The sequence below is a fragment of the Phyllostomus hastatus genome, unplaced genomic scaffold (genome assembly GCF_019186645.2).
Source record: "Phyllostomus hastatus isolate PE091 unplaced genomic scaffold, TTU_PhHast_1.1 phas_scaffold_55, whole genome shotgun sequence".
NCBI classification, from domain to species: Eukaryota; Metazoa; Chordata; class Mammalia; order Chiroptera; family Phyllostomidae; genus Phyllostomus; species Phyllostomus hastatus.
The window spans coordinates 3,515,013-3,533,741 of record NW_025334035.1 but is presented as its reverse complement, the minus strand read 5'-3'; positions in this window follow the sequence as shown (position 1 = coordinate 3,533,741).

Genomic DNA, 18,729 nt, shown 5'->3' with positions numbered 1-18,729 from the left:
TGATGGACCCCCAGGGCAGCATTTCCTGCCCTTTATGTCTTTTCCTGTATGTCTCTTTATCTTCAGAAGCCTATGTTCTTGGGGACTATGTTTTAAAATAATTTACAAATTCCTGGTTGGTGTAGCTCAGTGGATTGAATGCAGGCATGTGAATCAAAGGGTTGCCAGTTCAATTCCCTGTCAGAGCACATGCCTGGGTTGCAGGCCAGGTCCCTGGTAGGGGGCACATGAGAGGCAACCACACATTAATGTTTTTTTCTCCCTCTCTTTGTCTTTTCCTTCCCCTCTCTCTAAAAATAAATAAATATTATCTAAAAAATATAAAAAGATAAAACAACTTATAAGTTAAAATATATAAGAAAATAAAGGAAACCTATAATTGAAATACAGTTTTCAAAATATTCTTAAAAAAGGTTATTGGTATAGTAATAAATCTGCTTCTCTTAACATATCAAATAAGCTACAGTGATAAGTCTAATAACTTCTAGGTAGTGATGAGAATGAATATATGATAGTTTGAGATATTTGCAACAAATATGAAATATGAAAATGTCTGTGATTTCTATTGGGGACCAAATTAACTACTCCACTGCTAATCTGCTTTGGTTTGTTGCCTACATTCATAATGCGTGCAATACTAATTTTAGTTAGCATTTCTTGTGAGAACAGAGATGTAATTTTATCTCTCATTCAGGTTGCTTCCCCCTGAATTAAATCCATTCAATTTTATCCATTGACTTCTGCCTTAAAGGGATGATCCACAAATGGGAATTACATGCACACTGTTTTGCACATATTCAAGAAAGTGCAGTTTTCTAGGGAAAAAGCCCATAGCTTTTATGAAAATCTCACAGTCCTCTTGTCTCAAAAGATTGAGTCACAAACGTAGAGAAGAAAAAAGACCTTTCTTTCCCTGCAAAGCTATACTTCCCCTCATGAGTGATATAATAAATGGATAGTTTTTAAAATAACTATTTTATTTATTTATTTTTTTAGAGAGGGGAAGGGAGGGAGAAAGGGAGGGAGAGAAGCATCAATGTGTTCTCACACACCCCCTACTAGGGACCTGGCCCCCAACCCAGGCATGTACCCTGACTGGCACTTGACCCTGTGACCTGGTTCCCAGGGTGATGCTCAATCCACTGAGCCACACCAGCCAGGGCAAATGGATGTTTTTTTTAAAAAATAAAAGCACTATATCTGAAAATTTATACCTGACACTTTCTGAACTCATTGAACAAATATTCATGGAGCATCCGCCGTGTGCCAGGCACTGTTTTACGTGCCATGGTCACAGGCCCAAGGATAGAACAGACAAAGTACCCTGGCTATTAAGGGGCTTACAAATATATAATATAAAAACAATATATAAATTTAATAAATAGATACAATTTCAAGTATTGATAAGTTCTTTGGAAGGAAAGAAAGCTGGGGAAGGAAAATGAATCAACTCTAGAATGGCCTATTGTTTGTACCATGTGTATAGTTAAGTTCTCCAAAAACACCCTGAGACTTCTCAATTTCTAGAAGTTACAGAGGTGGGGCTAAGGATAGTTGTCAATGATATGGGCTCAAGAGTGAATATTGTAAAATTTAGAAGCTTGTATCACCTAAAGGAATTTAAACTTAAAGGAAGTCAAACATGGGTATTTCTTAAATGTCAGTTCATTCCTGGTGTTGATATTTTTATGTTGTTGAGGAAATATAGATCTGGCTTTAACTCTGATTCCTTATTAACATTTTTTGCTTTAGTCAAAATGAGTATTTGGAGTTGCACAGATTAGTGTGTTTTACTCCAGTTAGTAGCTTATTTTGGCAACTGACTCATTTTCAGTTTAAGCTTTCCTTCCAGGTTTAATTTATTTTGCTATTTAAAAATCTTTAGTATCCTTTCATCCAAACAGCTTCACAAAAAGAAGCCCCCACTAACTGGAGACACATTCCTGCCCTTCGTCACTCCCCACCTCACCATGCCGTCCAGACTCTCCGCCGGGTAGTCTGACGTGGGCAGCAGCCAGTCGGAGGAGACTCTGTTATAAGCAGCTGAGGATTATTCCCCATTTCTTCTCTGTTCTTATTGAATCTTTGTCATGTTTATATTTTTTAAAGTTATAATTAGTTTATACAACTTTGATTTTTGTCTTGATTTTTTTCATATACCATTATTTCCTGTGACTTTTTGGTATATCAGCTATATTATACACATACAGTTTTGTTAAGAGGTATGGAGGTACAGTTTTTTTCTAACGTTTCATACTCATGAAAAGGATTATTATAAACATTGTTGGCCTATTGATTTGTTTTTTCTTTTTGGATTATTTCCATGGAAACATGAAGGAATTACCTGAGGTTGGTGAGGAAACAACCAGTCACAGCATCACCTCTGACCATCCCCCCTTCATACAGTTCCGACCGTCACTGCTCTTCCTTCTAATGTGGTGAACTTCCAGTTGAGTTCAGGGTCTCTGATGTATTCTCAGGACTCCAAGAGTTCTTTGTGGAAATTGCAGTTTTTCTGTTTTTATTTTAATGGTCTTTTAAAAAATGTAATTATATTCTGCATAATATGAACCATCTTATAACTGAGAACTGTCCTTGACTTCAGTTGCAGAGTTTCTGGGTAGTAATATTTTGCCATTAGCTATGAATAAAGAATTAAGCTTTGAGGGAGAGTGATGCTATGAGATGGAATTAATATAACTATGTGGCCGACAGACACTGTGGAGGAAAGCAGAACGTTTCAAAAGCTGAACTTGATGGAAATAATTTCACAGGGCAGCATAGTATGTTTTCAGATCCCCAAGACTTGGAAGGATGTACAACTTAATGTTACGTGCAAGGATGGGGTTTCTCGCAGCAACACACACTTACTTACCTTTGACATTTTGCAGAGCTTCTATAATGGTTCTCTACTGACTGTGCAAATTTTAGTTTTAGGTAATAGGCAGTAAGCTTAGTAATCAATGCATGTAAAAAGCTACTGTTCCAGGAACTTAAGGTGTGACCCACCCTGACTTCAGGAGACCATCAACAGTTCCACCTTTGAGTCTCAGGAGGACTGCAGGCAATTCCAGATGGTATCTGAGCCATTGTGCTCCAGGGTGAGGATGTCCACTGCCAAGAACATAGATAAAGAATCACCAGTCAACAGATGAAAGAGCCCTGACTGGTGTAGCCCAGAGGATTGAGGGTGGGCCTGCAAACCAAAGGGTTGTCAGTTTGATTCCCAGTCAGGGCACATGCCTGGGTCGGGGGCCTGGCCCCCAGAGCGGGGTGTGTGAGAGGCAATGACACATGGATGTTTCTCTCCCTCTCCCTCCCTTCCCCCCTCTAAAAAATAAACAAATAACATCTTAACAAACAAACAAACAAACAGATGATAGAATTCTGCACCTTTTTATCTGATTAACTTTTCCCCTGAATTCCAAACCCCTTACCTATACTTTTCTTCTCCTTATAAAAAGGATCTATTTGAAATGGAATGTAAGATGGTCTGTTAGGCCACCTTTTCAAATCACCAGCTGTCTGAATAAAATACCCAAAAAGACTCGAATGCCAACTTTTTCGGTACCACTACCACTCACTACACACTTGGAGCATTATCTATGTGCCTTTCTGCGTCTCAGGTATAAAGTACGAGTGCAAACTACTCGCTCACCCCACCCTTACCCCAAGCATGTTCCTAGGTAAAGCAAAGGCCTTAACATTTCTTGGGCAGACCCAGTGTCAGGCTTGTCTGCGGATCATTTCTGTTGCCTTCCTTTTTCTTTTTTTAAAAAGATTTTATTTATTTATTTTTAGAGAGGGGAAGGGACGGAGAAAGAGAAGGAGAAAAACATCAGTGTGTGGTTGCCTCTTGTGCGCCCCCTACTGGGGACCTAGTCTGCAACCCAGGCATGTGCCCTGACTGGGAATCGAACCGCAGACCCTTTGGTTCACGGGACGACACTCAATCCATTGAGCCACACCTGCCAGGCATGTTGCCTTCCTCTTTCATTATGGCAAAATCATTGGCTGGGTCTCTCAGTTTTCTAATTTAATCAGCTGTCATTTCTGCTGCTTATATACTAAGGTTTTTTCTCTTTTTTTTAATGAATGATAACATTTCATTTGTATAATCTTGAGTTGATCCTTTTCAGTGGTTATACTATCTGCTTACATCTGTCTGAGGATATTAATTATGCTACTCTGAAGTCCTCTAGTGCTTTCCCTGTTAACTCTGATTCATTGGCTCTAAACTCTTTGTATTTGTTTTCCTTCCTTAATGGAGTTGGCTTTCACAAGTTGTTTGGTCATCCCTGAGTGCAATTTATCTTTGTAATTGAGATCCTATCACTTCTGTCTTCTGGCTCCAGGGCAGAGGTGAAAGGAACTGCTGGGGCTTGTCATTCCCTTGAAGTCCCCAAGAATAAGGAAGTGGAGATGAGGCAGGAGATAGTCAGGAGGAGGAAACTCCCGAGGTGCCCCAGGGCTAAGACAAAGGACATCTATGCAGGAGAGAGACCCTGTTCTAAGACCAGTTGTTCCTGCTTTCTGACAAGGTGCTGAATCATAGTGACTCATGAAAGTACCTGCACAGAAGATGCTACATGACCCCTGCTTCATTATAATAGCATTATAATAAACCAACATTTTGGGACCCCCTCCTGCTGTGGGCAAAATCATGGGAGATTGCATGTGCAGTAGCTTAAAAGAAATATAACTGCTTGCACATGTGCAATAAAAGCCCACCAAAACTAGACAGCACATATCTGCCCTATAAGAATAGACCCCCTCTAGCACTGAGGATCAATCTCTGCTCGGAGTTGGCCCATTCCCATGTTCTGTAGAGTGTATTATTACTTAATAAATCTGTTCTCTTCCTTTCTGCTATAAGCTCTGTGCGTTCGGTTCAATTTATTATTCGCCATCACCAAGAACCTGGTTACCTGTGCCCACCTGCAGCAGAGATGCCTTCTCTCGGCCAGTCAGGGCACTGGTGCACCTTTTCTCCAGTGGCCTGGGACCCTGTCCCCTCTAATGGGGACAGCACAGGGCTGTGATGGTCAGTTTGCTCCCACCTGGAGAAGATGTGGGGCTGAGGTGCTACCAGCGGTTCCCACTGCAGTGTCCTGAGGGCCCACCTGCAGGGTGCTCCAGGGTGTTTCTGGAACGGGAGCATTTGTGCAGCTGCTCCCATGTTTTGAGCTAAGGTTGTGATTTTAAAATTTTATCTTTTCCATTATTCTTGGGAATTTTGGTGGATGTTGGAGGGGTAGAGATTTGGCATGTCTCAATCTGCCAACTTGAAAAAGCATTAACTTCTTAGGAAAACAATTTTGTACCCTTAATATATCCTAGAGTAACTCAGGCAAATGTGTGTCAGGGTACAAGTACAAGAATGTCCAAAGTAGCATTGTAATAACTAAAACCTAGACAACTCTCAGTACCCACCAATGGTAGAATAAATAATGTTGGTATACCATACAATGGAATACTATGCTTTAGATGCATCATGCAAGCCACAGTAGTAATCTTAATTTTCTGGTAACCACTTAAAAATAAAAGTAAAAGAAACAGTGAAATAAATGTTAATATATTTTATTTAACTCATATCCAAAATGTTATCTTCTCAACATATAATAATTATATACACTGTTAATAATCTACATTTTATTCACATTAAGTCTTCAAAATATCCAAAGTATTGTCATTTCTACCCGGAATCAGTATAAATATTATTAATGAGAGAGCTCACATTCTTTTTTCCATACTAAGTCTCTGAAATCTCATTTTGGCCTGGCTGGCGTAGCTCAGTGGACTGAGCACGGGCTGCGAACCAAAGTGTCGCAGGTTCATTTCCCAGTCAGGGTACATGCCTGGGTTGCAGGCCATGACCCCCAGCAACCACACATGCACATTGATGTTTCTCTCTCTCTCCTTCTCCCTCCTTTCCCTCTGTAAAAATAAATAAATAAAATCTTAAAAAACAAAGAAATCTCATTTTGGTTGCTAAATTTTTATCAGAAATACTTGATGTTTATTTAGATTTTATAAATTTATAGTTGACGAAGTCTCATTGCGCACCCAGGCTGCTGCTGACATGACGGGAGTCGGCACAGGGCTGTGATGGGAAGGGCGTCCTGGGGCCCCTGGGTGCTGGCCGCGATCGTCCTGGATGTGAGCCTTGTCATGTGGGTATTCCAGTTATGTTGTGCGCATTTTAATTCTCAAAAGGAGTTTTTAATGGGGGCAATATTGAATGACTTCACCTGCAGCTCTGACGTAGTTCTGTGTTGGGCCTCCATGGTAAGTTTTGGGAAAAGAGAGGAGGAAATGGCAGTTCTGCAAATATTGGTGCCTCCCAGAGTTGGGTTCCAATGGAGACTTTGTGATTTAGACAATAGGCATTGAATACGTGATTTGGTGGAAAAAGTGGGCGGGAGTGTGTGTGTGATGGAGAGAGGTGGACATACAGGAGAAGGCAAGAGGAAAAACAGGGCAGTGATCCCCATCTCTGAATTAAATAAAATTAGGGTGTTTCCATGGCGCCGTTACCTGGGTTTCCCCACGTATATTTCTGTATAGTAAATAGTTGTCGTTATTTTGCATTTTGATCCAAGGATAACCTTGTAATTTTTTAGAATTCTCAGTGGAAATTATTTGAGTGAATTATTGTACATAGGATTCATTTCAAGGCCTGCTATCCATCCAGTACTCGTAAGTTATTTAATTATATTTATTTATGAGTTTTTAGTTATATTACCTATATAATAAATAAAGGGTTTGAGTTAGATAATCTCTACAATTTCTCCCAGCAATGAAATTCTACAATTCTGAAAGTTTGCATAGGGCTCCAACCCATCTCTAGCATTTAATATCTTTTATGCATTTTAATTTTTTTTAAGCATATAGATAAGATATAGATTGGAAAAACTCCAGTTATAGTGGAAAAGTGGTGATGATGTCCGAATAATTGTAGATACTCACATGAACCTCTGTGTATCAGCATTCATGTGTCATCTGCTTGTATTTAGTGAAGGGCCCATGGATCACATCAAGCCTATGGTCTGTTTTCATTTAGCCTGTAAGTTGAAAATGATCTTTACACTTTTAAAGAGCTGTAAAAGAAAAAAAGAGAGAGAAAGAAACAAGGAAGAATATGCAAGACAGACTGTCTGTGGCCTGCAAAACCTAAAATATTTACTGCCTGGCCTTTACAAAAAAAGTTTTAAAATGTTGATTTAGTAAAATGAGAGGAATTCAAGTCAACCTCAAGTCACCTATAGGACAAGAAAATATAGAACCTTTTTACATTTATTTGAATGCTGTTAACCCAGAATATTTTGATAAATTAATCTAAATTAGATTAACATTTACACATTAAATGTTTAAGCAGATAAATTATGTAAACAGTATTATTAAGAACATAGTAAGTTACCAAGAGAACAGACTGGTGTTAAGGATTTCAATGCAGAAGTTGCTATACCAATATTAAATGCTTAAAATGGTTAAGTGGTATAGTTAGAAATGTCTACACTAAATAAGCATATCAGAAATGCTCCTAACTTCACTAATTACAAAATAAAAATCTCTCCAGCCTCTTTTTGCAAATGTAGAAGGCTTAAGGGAAGTGAGTACGAAGTGCTTCATGTGACACTAAAAATAGTCCTTTGAATGAGCAAACCTTCCAAGCCACTTCTGTATTTGTCTTCTTGGGTGTCTCTGCCATCTGGGCTCCAGGCCTTACAAACCGTCTGGAGAAAAACAAATGAGGTAACTGCTTAATAGATTAGGTCACTCATTACTTCTGTTGTGAAATACTTGGTCAGCTAATTATTTCATGCCAGGATAAGTATTCCCATTCATTAAAAATGCCAACCAATAAAGCTAAAAAAAGAATGTGTCAAGCACTATACCTAGTCTTCTAGGTCCAAAGATGGGGGAGACAGGGCCCCTCTCCTTCCAGTGACTCAAGGTCTCACAGGGAAAATAAACATATAAGCCCAAACCACAAAGCACAATTACAACATGGAAGACAGAGGGCTGCAGAGGCACACAAGAGGGGTCATGAAGTAATAAAAGTACATTTCTATTAAAAGTCATTTTTCTCCCTCTACTTCCCAGCTATTTGTTTATTTTACAAATATTTGAGTTTGCATATGATCACATGTGAGTTTTAAACACAGTAGACAGTACACATGAGCAAGACCTAGTCCACACTTTTTAGGAGTTTATGCTCAGGAAAAATAGGATGCAAAAATAACTGTATTAAAAAGAAGAAATGAGCCCTGGCTGGTGTGGCTCAGTGGATTGAGCGCCAGTCTGTGAACTAAAGGGTTGCCAGTTCAATTCCCAGTCAGGGCACATGTCTGGGTTGTGGGCCAGGTCCCCAGTTGGGGGCACATGAGAAGCAACCAATTGATGTATTTCTTACACATCCATGTTTCTCTCCCTCTCTTTCTCCCTCCTTTCTCATCTCTCTAAAAATAAATAAATAAAATATTAAAAAAAGAAATGGATATGGGCAACAAGGTATAAACTGGTTTTGGGACACAGCAGATGGAAAAGACACTTCGATTTGGATCACTGAAGATGTTACTGGAGCAATGCTGTTTGAATAGGACCTTGAGGGCCCCTGGGGATTATCAGACAGACATCGTGGGTAGAATAAGCTTGCAAAAGGAGCATGGGGGAAGGCCAAACACAGGAAAAATACCTTGAGTGCCTGTAGAGTACAAGCAGGGAGAGAAGGAGATTAGAGTCAGACCTTCTAGGGCTTTGAAGGTCAAGCCAGGGGTCACATGCCAAGCTACCAGGCTTTCCCACCAGTCCACTAGGACAAACTTTAGCCTACAATAGAATCACCTGGAGGGCTTGTTAAACCTCAAGCACTACCCCCAGTTACTGATTCAGTCAGTCCAGAGTAGGGCTGAGAATTTGCGTCTTCAATAAATTCCCAAGGGATGCTGGCTGGTATCTGAGAACCACTTCTGTGGTGACTATGTGCAGAGTAGATCAGAAAGGGAGAGACTAGAGATGGAAACACCAGTCAGAAGACAGTTATACCCATCTAGATGAAAAGTGAGGACCGCAGCCGGAATCAATGAAAATAAGACAGTCAACTGTAACAGACAAGAGTGGGTGTTTTCAAATAAAAATCCAGTACCACATTGTTTTTTGTTGTCCCACCACTCTACAACTGAAGCAATTAAATTCATGGATTATTAAAGCAATGTAAAATAAAAAATTGAATTTCTATTAATATAATAGAAAGTATCATTCTGAGTTAAAGTTCTGTATTAATTAGAGGAGCAACTTCTTTTCAAGTTATGTGAAAAGGCATCCTTATTTCTTCTGGTATTGAATTGGCCTGGAAAAACAGAACTAAATCAGGAAGGTATGTATGTATGAGACTTTTCCTTTTAATATTAGGAATTACAGCCCTGGCTGGTGTGGCTCAGTGGATTGAGTGCCAGCAGGTGAACCAATGGGTTGCTGGTTCGATTCCCAGTCAGAGCTCATGCCTGCGTTGCAGGCCAGGTCCCCAGTATGGGGTGTGCAAGAGGCAACCACACATTGATATTTCTCTCCCTCTCTTTCCCCCTTCCTTCCCCTCTCTCTAAAAATAAATAATTTTTTTTTAAAAAGAGAAATTATAATTATATATGAAGATAAAAAACTTTGAGTTCATAATATAAATTTGATGAGACCATAAAGGGTCATAAAATCAATTCTGCTCCCAGGAAAGTTTATCTTTAAACCTATCAAAATTTATAGTTGTATATTTTATTTATGAAGATCATGAAGGTGAGACTCTTAACAGAGGTGAAATCAGGGTTAGGGGCTCTGGAAGATTCAAACCACAATTGCTAAGGTTTAGAATTTTCGACAAAAGCTACAATTCAGTGTTATCATTCTAACCTGTACTGGTTATTCCTGCTAACTAGATATCTAACAGATAATTGAGGCACTATTTTTCTTTTACTTTTCCTAGAAATTTATCCTGCAATAACATACAGTCTACTAAAAGATGGATATTTAGCCCTGGCTGGTGTGGCTTAGTGGATTCAGCGCCAGCCTGAGAACAGAAGGGTCACTGGTTTGATTCTCAGCCAGGACACATGCCTGGGTGGTGGCTGGCTCCCAACTGCAGGGCATCCCAGAGGCAACCAATCTGTGTATCTCTCACACATCAGTGATTCTCTCCCTCTCTTTCTCCCTCCCTTCCCCTCTCTTTAAAAATAAATAAACAAAATCTTTTTTAAAAAGGTGTACATTTAAACCATACCTTTTTTGCAGTTTATGAAAGTTATAACTATAATTTCATTATGCTTAGAAGTTTATAAAATTTAGTTGTAAACTTCTTTGTTATTCATTTCGAACATCACAATTTTATTAGTAGAAAGCTACTAAAATTATGTAGCAAACCCTTTTTGTCTCTAGCACAGACCAGTGTGAGAACAATCTCACGGATTGGAATGAAGCATTCTACAGCAGTGGTCCTCAACAGGGGTGATCTTGCACCCAGGGGACATTTGGCAATATCCAAATACATTTTAGTTGTCAGAGCCCTGGATACGCTGCTGGCATTTATCAGGCAGAGGCCAGAGTTGCTGTTCAACATCCTACAATGCACAGGACAGTGCCCTGTAACAAAGAATTATCTAGCTCAAACTGTCAGTAGTGTTGAAGTTGTAGGACCCTATTCTAGAGAATTAAAGATCACTTCATACGGTACTTATTGAGCACTTACGGTTTTATATCTAATGCAGCACATGTATAATTGTGAAAGCGTAAATCATAAGCAAATATCTTCCACAGTGTGATAGATATACTTAGTGTGTGGAGAGAGTATTGAAGTTGTTTTTATGGTATATAAATTAGAATCACTGCCAAAGTATAAATGATCTGAAAGAATATTTTGCAGGCTTCTTTTGCTTGTGTTTCTTTTTCTTTTTTTTTTCTTTTTTTCTTTTTTGTAAAAATCTTGGTTGCAGTTTACTCACAGAACTGAGCTCTGGAATGTTTCAGGCCTGGCATGGAACACAGTTATACACATGTAAGTGAAATAGGAGATGAATACATGTAAAAAGCTACGTGTAAAGATAACATACAGTAATTGGTTAGCTGGATGAAAGCCCAGTTTGAACTCTGAAAAGTGTGGCATTAGAGCCATGCATTTTTTTCCTTCAGATGAGGAAACTAAGGAACGAAGCGGCCAGGAGGCCTGTGTGACTCACCTGTGGCAGGCTCCGCTTTCCCGGTGCTGCTCCTTGGCAAGGGCAGTGGGAGACACCGAGCAAACAACTCTCAAAGTAGCTCTGTCATGCCTGTCCCAGCGGTGCTGCTGCTCTGCTATGTGACTGGTCCTTGAAATTCCACCTCTGGATGTGACTTTGATTCCTGCTCATGCACAAAGTGTCTAACTGCCTAAATGCAGGCAGCACAGAACTGAAAGAATTAAGTTTAGTTTGGAGTTCTCCAGGGAGCAAAAGGTGTGGGTGCTTCCTAAGCCACGAGTCTCTTTTAAACGGTAAAACAGAAAGAATTCTTAAAAACCTGCCACAGGGCACTTCTCTCCCCAGTCACCTAGAACACTCTTTTTCAGAAAGTATATGCCTCTGAAGTGAATTGTCTGTGGCAATGGGGACCTTTGAGGTATGGGAAAATAGGTTGTGTTATGCTGTGGTGTGAAAAAATATTCATAAAGAAAATAATAGCTGTAGCCTAATTTCAATTTTTTCCTGACTGCTCCTCAATAAGAAGTGTGAGTTTTATTCCCTTTCAGCTTAAAAATTCCGTGGTTTCTCTGTGACATGAGCAGATCATAGGTGGGTATGTTCATCAGCCTGAAAGGGATGTTAGACTCAAGGTGAAGAAGATTGTCCTCTAAGCCTGCCTTTGGAAGACTGCCTTACTGTCTTGTTGTTCAGAAGTCCAGTTTCCCGAAATTCGTTCTGGGTTAGATGCAGATGTTCAGGGTGTGTCTGGGGCTAGACTGACAGTTCCTGCAGATGCCCATCTGTAGCAGCCTCCCCTCTTCCCTCATTGATTTGCCGATGCCTAGCTTGGGGACAGAACACTGAGAGTCAGTTTTCCTCATTGTGTTCTTACACCCAGAGGTTTTGGTAGAGTCAATCCAATGTCTTAAACGCACCGCCTTTACTAAGCAGCATGTAACACTGAGAGTCCCTTATAAGAATCTGCGTTTCCCTGTATTTATGAATGCAACACGGGGGGGGGGGGACATGTGGAATCACCGTTGATAAAAATTAATGAATTCATTCAAGAACATTCACTAGGTGTCACACCCGCTGCATGTCAGCACTGTACTAAGTGCTGGGGATACAAAGAGGAATTTGACAGGGACTTTATCCCCAGAAAACTTTGAGGCTGGAAGGAGGAAGATGGATGCTGATGGGGAAGCAAGGAGAACCGGGCCAACATCTCTACAGCAGGGGAACCAGATAGGAGGGAGACAAAGTGGGGAACGGGCGGTGGGCTGGAAAAGCTTCCTAATAGAGGAAGCACCAACTTGTTTATGTTGAGTTTCTGGTTTCATCTTAAATGACAGGAAAAGGTAATAAAGGAATCGCAGCTGGCTGGTGTTAGGGAAAAAATCAATATTCCTATCATGTGATTTGAATAGAGTTACACTTCTACAACTAAATCACAGTTACTTTTGAAAGATTGTCACAATACCGTAAGTGTGTGTCAGGGGCTGAGCTCCTTTGTTTTGGGCCAAATCTTTCTAACAAAGCTAATTTGCTTCAGGAAACATTTGCCATATTGAGGTATAAACTTTATTGCATCTCTTTCCAAAGGCAATTTGCCGTGGGGGGATGCCACCCCCTGAGTTCAGTCATTTTATCATCTATGTGATATATTACTGGGTTTTTATAAGTTGAAACACTATTTCCTCCTGCATTAAATAAGTCTGCAAGAAGTTTGAGGTGGATTTATCATGAATTGAGTGAAACGTAAGTTTCGGGGCTCTTCACTCACATTGAGGCCCCTTCCAAGGTCTCTGGTGGGGCCCAGCAATTTTCATATTCATGATTGTGCATGTTTGTATTAGGATTTCCCAAAACAGATGAGGTTCAGGCTCCACAAAACCTTGATTTACCCCTGGGTTTCAGGTAATTATAATTCAATAAATTTCTTGAATGAGGTTTCTATGTTATTGACAAACACTGACAGAATAAGTTAGCAGTGTGGGAAAGGGTCTATTTTGAATCTGAAATCCACCTCAAAGACATACCAACAGTGTCTTAATAAAGTGATGTTTTTTGAATGGTAGTCATAATCTCTTTCAGATGAAATCAGTAATGAAATATGTTATAGAAAACCAACAGTGGTTGATAATCCTACATGTTAAGTATACTTTTCCCCCCTGACTTTAGAGTGCTTCTATTTCATTCACCTACACAGGTCCAGACTGATGTCTTATTTAAAAAAAATTATTTTAGTTCACTTCATTGATTCTGACAACGAAGGGTGCTACAATACAGGAAGTCAATGTATTACCCCGATAGAGCCTGGCTTGTCCATGGTACATCCACATTGTGCCAAGATCGTAAGCACTGAGGGAGAACAAGAGGAAACCAAGCCATATCCCTTTTGAGTTGTTTACCCCGCTTTGGAGAACATCGGCGAGGTGGGTGTGGCCTCACTGCGAAGGCCGCTGAGCTGTGGTCGCACAGACATGGTCAAGTAGCCGGGGCTGGTTTCCGTTGATAGCCGTGAGCATAGTGGATCCTGGCAGCGTCTTCCTGGATTCAGAAAGGCATAAACATTGACGACGAAAATACCAACTGGGGTCTGTCCTTTGGGACGAAGGGTGGTTGTTTTGTTTGTAGTAGTTCAAACGTTTTGAGGTTGCTGCACCCAGCAGCTACCTTTCTTCTTCCAACTCCATCTTATTATAAGGTATTCCCATCTGTATTATAAGGTATTTTCTTTCTCTCAAAAGCATAGTGATTCTTCCTCTGCCCTGTAATGTTTCTTTAACATTTAATAAATGTAAATCTACATTAAGTAGGCGCTTATTATGTTTCAGGCACTATATTTAGTGTTCTTACTTATTATACAAGTAATATCGCGTACCTAAAGCTCTTAGAATAGTGCTTGGCAAACGGCAAATGCTCAATACGTCGCCTCATACTGCATCTCATTTTCATTTTCCCAGCAGCTCTTCTGACGCAGGTATCATCATCCTCATCAGAACTCAGAGGCGTTGGATAACCGCCTCGGTTCACACTGTTAATAAGCGGCAGAATCACGAGCTTTGCTAGCAGTTTTCTGTGCAACTCTGCATTCCCTTGTAATAGGAGCTGAACGACGACAGTTTGGCATTTCGGGCACTGTATGTCGAACTTGGTTTCTAACTTGAACAGGAACTTCAGAGCAGAGCGCTCCTTGTCCCCAAAGAATCTCATGCTTCCGCAGCACCTGGCCCTGCCACCTGCAGGCTTCCCCAGCGCTTCCGACCACTGCCCAGTGCAGATACGACATCATTACTGCTTGGCGCCTACTCTGTGCAGATGCTGTTTTATTTAATTCTCAAGCCGCCTTATGAGGTTAATGTCACAATACTAAGTAAGACTCAGACGTGTTCATTAGTTGAGTGACTTCACCAGGAAATGATAGCCAATTTAAACCCAGGTCTGTCTGATTCTAGGGCCCTTGCTGCTTCCGCTGTTCCTGCCTCGCTGCCAGGGACTCCTCTTCAAGGCTTTTTCTCAGGACTCAGATTAAAACACAGCTCCACCTTTTCAGATTCTTTAGGCTTTGCTCCCTGAGAAAGGATTTGCATGAGGCAGCCAGAGGTCTTGCACTGAGGAGCACCAGGCGGGGGCTCGCGCTCTCATGGTCACAGACCTGTGTAGGTGAATACACAGTAAAGGGAAGGGGCCGATCCATCCCCAAAGTGCTTCAAACGCAAGGGAGCAGGGTCTAGGTCACTCTGCTTATTTCTCCGATTGCTTTCCAAGGAACCAGTTTTGTCAGCTTGCCTTGGGATTCTACCATAGACAGTTTTGGAGTTTGTCCTATTTTAAGTTTATTTTTACTGCCTGCTTGGGACATTTTTTTTTTTAAAGCTAAAGCTGTTAGGATTTCAGTACGGTCTGGACAGTGACGATATGCTTCAGTCCTCAATTCTCTGTTTCCTCAGTTAATAGTAAGGAAACAGCCCATTGGTCTGGACCTGCATAGGGAAGTATGGGGGGAAGGTAACAGGTGAGAAAGGTACCCATAGTTTGTGAGCTACCTTTCACCTGTCCTATTGTCCTACAGCAAAGGGCTAATACAAAATATTTAACTTTTTCTCTTCAAATAAGATATATTTTAAAAAATCATCGAGAACAACATTTCTCTGTGTGTGTCTGTGAGGTTTTTTGCTTAATCCTTTCCCCTTTGTCACTCAGCACCCCAACTCCCTCCCCTCTGACAGCTGTCAGCCTGTTCTCTGTCTCTGTGAGTCTGTTTCTGTTTTGTTTGTTAGTTTATTTTGTTCATTAGATTCCACATCTAATGAGATCATATGGTACTTGTCTTTCTCTGACTGGTTTATTTCAATTAGCATAATGCTCTCTGGGTCCACCCATGCTGTTGTAAAATATTGCTTTGAGAGATGCCCAAGATTTTAGTGCCTGTTTTTTTTCTAGGATTTTTATGGTTTTGTGTCTTTCATTTAAGTCTTTTATACATTTTCAGTTTATTCTTGTGTATGGCATAAGTTGCTGGTCTAGTTTCATTTTTTTTTGCATGGTCTTCCCTAAGAACTGTTTTGTCATTTCACTCAATAGCTCCAGTTTTCTCCTTCCCATTTTATTTATCTGCTTTCATCTTTATTATGTTTATCATCCTTTCTCCTTACTCTGTAATTTGCTCTTTTTGTTTGTTTGTTTGTTTCTTAAGGTGGAAGCAGAAGCAGCGGAGTATTGCTTTAGCAACATGCCCCATGTTGACATCCGTGTTTTCAATTTCAGTTCATTCAGAATAGCTTTAATTTCCCTTGTGGTTTCTTCTTTGACCTATAGGGTTCCTTAGAAGCATGTTTTTTAGTTATCAAATGTTTGGAGATTTTTTTTTTAGGTCTGTTAATTTCTGATTTAATTACACTGTGGTCAGAGAAAAGATGTTGAGTGACTAAAACCCTTTTAAATTTATTGAGACTAATTTTATGGCCAGTAAATCCTGGTAATAAGTCACAATATGATTTACTTTGGTAAATCTTATGTGTCCACTTGAGAAAAAAATGTGCATTCTTCTGATTTTGGGTGGAGTGTTCTATAAATATCAAGTAGGTTGATAGTGTTGTTCAAGTCTTCTCTATCCTTACTGGTTTTCTATCTACTTATTCTATCACTGATTGAAGGAGGGATGCTGAAGTATCCAACTGCAATTGTGGATTCGTTTCTCCTTGTCATTCTCATGTTTCCTTCATACATTTCGAAGCTCTGTTACCAGGTACATAAATGTTTTGGTTATATCATCTTCATTAATTGACCTTTCTGTTTTGATGAAATAACCTTCTTTATCCCTGGTAATATTCTTTGCTTTGACATTGACTTTGTCTTATAGAAATATTGCCACTCCAGCTTTCTTTTGATTAGTATTAGCCTAGCCTATTTTTTATTCTTTTAGCCTGTTTGTATCTTTCTACTGAAGATAGTTCTTGTAGACATGTATTGTTGGCTTTTGCTTTTTTAATCCAGTGTGACAACTCTATCTTTTAATTAGCAAGATCAGACCATTTCCATTTAATGTAATGATTGGTGTTATTACATTTAAATCTACTGTCTTGCTATTTGTTTTCTATTTGTCCCATCTGTTTTTTGTTTCCTTTTTCCTTTTTCTTTCTGCTTGTGGATTGAATACATTTTAGTATTTTATTTTATTTACTGTATTAATTCAGTAGCTATGACTCAGGTTTTGTTAATTTAGTGATTGCTCTATGGTTTTTAATGTAAATCTTTAGCTTATCACAATCTATCTTCCAGTAATATTTTGTAACTTCATCAATAGTATGAGAATCTTGCAATAGTATAATTCCATTTGTCCCTCCTGACCTTTTTGCTATTGTTTTCAATGCATTTTACTTTTACTTATGTTACTTATGTGTGGGAAAACATCAATCAGTTGCCTCTCGCACACCCCCATTCAGGGACCTGGCCCACAACCCAGGCATGTGCCCTAACCAGGAATCAAAACAGTGACCTTTCAGTTTGCAGGAAGGCGCCTAGGCCACTGAGCCACTGTTTTAGATAAAAGAAAGTTTGGTCAGTGTTTAGTAGCTGAATGAATTTTAACTGAAGTTAAGTAACTTTGACTTTGTTATCTTAGGACTTTGATTTGCTTCTGATTATGGTTATACTCCAGAAGTAGGGTTGATGGATAAAATACAGGATGTTTGGCTAAATTTGAATTTCAAATAAGTGACCAATAATTTTTAAGAGAAAGTTTGTCTTTCTCTTAAATATTGTAGGTGACATGCTTATCCTAACAATTATTGTTGCTGATCTGAAATCCATACTCAGCTGAGCATCTTCTGTTTTTATTTGCTAACTCTGGCTAGTTGTGTCCACACTATAGGGTACCTCTGATATTCTGTGGCGTTACCCTGCTTTTGCTGAGGATCAGTCTTGGGACTCTGTTTCATGAAGAGGTTTGTGTTTACAGTAGATTTCAGCCTCAGATTCTCTCCACCCGGGAGAGACAACCGCATTTATCAACCTTTTAAATTAAGTCTGCAAATAAACTTTCATAACACTTCATAAGGTCTTGGTGGTCCCTTGGCTGTGGTAAGCTTTTACTTGGCATAGAAGAGGGTCCCTAATGGTCACTAAGTACGTAATAACCTTTTTAGTCACAGGGAAAGAAGCTTCTAGCACTTGGACATGTCAATGAACTGAACTGTATACTCTGCTGTAGGTTTTTGTTCAGAGAGCAGTCACTTGAGCACCTCTTAGTTATGCATAGGCCAGGGGACCTGACACCCACTATCCTGAAAAAAAAAAAAGACACAATGGGACATCTCGTTGGTTTTTTCTTTCTTTTCTTTTTAGTATGTATGTGTGTGTGTGTGTGCTTAGAGAATGCTATTTCTCCCTTTAGTCAGACTCATCGGGGGTGTGTCAGTTTGTACAAGGTGTGCAGTGAGGGTCTCCTGTATGTAGACACACTGTGACCACGAGTGCAGTTGCTTCCTGAAACTTGAAGTAAGGTGGAACTAGTGAGGTCAATTGGCATGGCCCTGCCCATGGCACTGGGGTAGGAAACAGGTTAGAGGTCCAGAACCAACAAGGGGCTAGGAGCCCCATTGGATTCAAACCACCCTTGGCCCCGACTCCCAGTGTGATCTGAGGAACAATATCAAGGCACATGGGTGAGAATATGGAAGAAATGAAGCCTTTGAGCCCCAGCGTGGGATCCCACTGTAGCTTGGACAGGAACCTGAACCAATAAGAGCATCCTACCAACAGACCACCTGTACCAGCCTTGTAGGATTGGCTTTTGATACTGACACCTAGTGGCAATATCTGAAAATGACATCAGAGAGCTGAGCTTGTTTGTCCACCTGGTGCCAGGAAGCAGGACTGAAGGAGTCAAGTTCTTGGACTGAACAGGAGAAGAGGAAGGACTGAGGAGAAAGAGGACTCAGGAGGGAGAGTCTGGACCTCTTGTACATAGGGTAGGAGGCTGCTGAGGCAATTATGAGAGGTGGTTCTATTGAGTTTACGC